This window comes from Gavialis gangeticus, unplaced genomic scaffold (assembly GCF_001723915.1).
Source record: "Gavialis gangeticus isolate Ggan-Ray unplaced genomic scaffold, GavGan_comp1, whole genome shotgun sequence".
NCBI lineage: Eukaryota > Metazoa > Chordata > Crocodylia > Gavialidae > Gavialis > Gavialis gangeticus.
Window position 1 is genome coordinate 6,946,411 of NW_017729004.1, and position 2,952 is coordinate 6,949,362.

The following is a 2,952-nucleotide window of genomic DNA, read 5'->3' on the forward strand; positions in this document are numbered from 1 at the left end:
TTCTTACCCCGTGGTCAGATTCATACGGGCTATGGGGGTTTTGCCTTCCTCTGTAGTGGGGGGGTGGCCCTCTTTCTCGGACCTCTCAAGTGCATTTTGGCAACCCTTGCAGCATCAGGACACCGGCCTCCATTGTCCCTCTGCTTTACCTGTGGCAGCTTAGGTTGTGTGACAGGGTTGATTGCTTAGGGTAGACAAGGATCTGGTGGGATAGCAGGATAATGGTTCAGGCAAGGGGCTGGACTAGGTGGCCTTCAGAGGTCTCTTCCAGCCCGACTTTTTTGATTTCATGGAATATATAAAGGAGAAAAGAGTGCTGCCATGTCCTTCCACTGCCATGGGGTTCATATATGCTCAGACTTGCACCAAAGTAGGGTGAGGAGGGGTTGAAATGGGCATGATAAGGAGCACAGTGCATGCCGGAGATTGCTGGTGGAATAACTCCACCAGGATTAAGGTGCCTGTGACTTGCACTTGAGAGCAGAATTTGATCCCCAAAGAGGAGGGTCATCTTAGACTCCTTTTACCGATGGGTTTGAAGGCAGGTCACAGGCGCCTGCATAATCTTTGCTTCTCATATTTGCTGTGGGTGAAAGCCTGTTTTAGCATGAAGCCACACGGGATGCAGTCTGCAGCTCATGGTGACTGCTTTTGCTGTGGTATGCGCTGTGTGATCACAGTAATGTTTGCTGAGCGCATGCCAGCGCCATTTCCCACCCTGGAAAGTCCAAGGGCATCTTATTAAATTCTGAGCTAAAGCTCGCAGCAAAGCTCAGCGAAGCTGTTTCTCTCCATTATGGAAATGGATTAACAAAAGCTGTCAAAGGAAATCTCTGAGTCCGTACCTTGAAGGACCCAAGTGACGGCTCTGGGCCCGCAGTCGCGGGCCTGATCCTTCGGCAAATCCTCATTATAGGAAGACCAACTGTGACGTTGGACAAGGGTAGTTCTTCGGGAGACTTCAAATCTAGGATGAAGTGTGGTCCTCAGCCCTTGCTCCTTGTAGGAAATGGATCCTGGCAAGGCAGTGAAAATCTGCCTGAGGGCTTCATGATAGCTTCAAGCATGTTTCTTTAGATGGGCTGCCAGAACACATCTGCCTTCACGCGGTGATTTCTCCTATCCTACACGAGAGACTGCTTTACTTATTTAGAAATCTCATGAGCTGCAGGAAGGGACGTCCCAGGTCCAATTCTCCTTGCTGTAACTCCACCAGCCTCTACAGGAGTTGCACCAAGAATAAATGTAGCCCTTCATCCCCAAAGGAGGGAAACAGCAGAGAAACCATAACGAGAACCGCCAGCACTAATAACGCGAGTGTTTCGAGCTGTAGAGCAATCTCCCCGCTTCCCACAATCCTGTCCATTGACCGGTCCTGACCGTAACCATCTGGAAACAATGAACAGGATCCAGTCAAGTAATAACAGGAACAAGTTGGGATCCAGATAACAGGATCCAGTCAAGTCGCTTCTTCCTGAAGGATGAAGTTCAGTCCTCTTCAGGGGACTATGCAGGACTTGGGTCTTATTTTGAGATCTGAAGCTAGGCAAAGCCTTTGGGCTGGACCGTTTGCAAAGGGCTCTAGTCTAATCAAGGGGCTGCTGGTGTCTTTGTGCTTGGATTCATGCCCCTGGCAGGACATGGGGGATTACCAGCTGAGAGGCAACACAACTGAGAGGGAGACAGAGGGCAGATGTTGCTACAACCATGCTCTTCGGGTTTTATCTTCGGCGGGCATAACTCATTCTAGCTCCTTTGGCTTCAGTGGACATTACTTCAAAAACTGGTGCAGATGCCCAAAGGCTTTGTGGGGGTCACTGCTTTAAACTGAATGACTCCGTGAGCCGTGCTCATCTTGGCAGCCTGGCAATGTGAGATGTAATATTTAAAGGAGACCTTGCGCCTCACCTTTTTCTTTTTCTTTTTCTTTTTCTTTCCTGTTTAGCAGCCTGCCTGCATCCCTCCCAAGGTTTGCATCTGCCTGTCGGGATGCCGGTGCGCTGAGATAAGATAACCACTTTGCCTGAAAGTGTGTGTGCGCGTTCATCCTTGGCAGTATTTTTGTGGTGGTCACGGTCTGTTATGGAGCTAGTGGGAAAGGCATAATTTTGAGGGTGGGGGTAGAGAGGTCTGTTTATGTGCTGGCGGTTTGCTGTAACATGGGGGGAAGTGAATGAGCACCTACTGTCTAGAGCTGATGGCTAGCTTGAATCTCAGCTGGTTGCATCCTGAAAACGAACACATTGCTATGCCGCTGAAGGCTGCAGTGTACACAGCGCTCACTCTTAGCTCTCTGGCCAGTGCCATATATTGCCCAGTTGTGACACCTTGATGACTTCCATTCAGGTGACACATTGGGCCAGGCGAAGCTGGCAAAAGCTGCAGGTCACTTCGGCGACATCTTGGGGACAACACCTCCACTTCCCTGCCAAGTAGTAGGAAAGAAACTAGAAAAAAGGGCCCACTTCCCAGGAAAGCCTCCTCTGAGGGTACACTGGGTCCTCTGCAACCTAGGACTAGACTTTGGGATGCATTTTTGGAGAATGTGGAATCCTAGATAGTGTGTGTGCACGTGTGTGTGCGTGTGTGTAAGCACACAAGTGTGCATGTGCACACGAGAGAGAGTGAGAACACAAGCCTTGCTTATTTCATTGCAGTATTCTAGTGATTTAATCAGAAAAACCCCAAGTAATTTGAAGGTGGCTGATCTGCTGGCTAAAGGGACGCCTTCTCACACTTATATGCTACTCAGAGCTCATAGGGATCCCATTCTAGCGCTCGGGTTAAAAACTCCATCCTGTGGCCTATGAGCAGATTATGTCCCTGAGCTAGAAACAAAAGCAACTGAACTTCTCGTAACTTTATTTTGAGAGCTTTATCACCTTTATAGCAATCCCTCTTCTCCAGCTGGGTTTATATTCCCAAGTGGAGGGGACCCCCCCCCCCCCAACA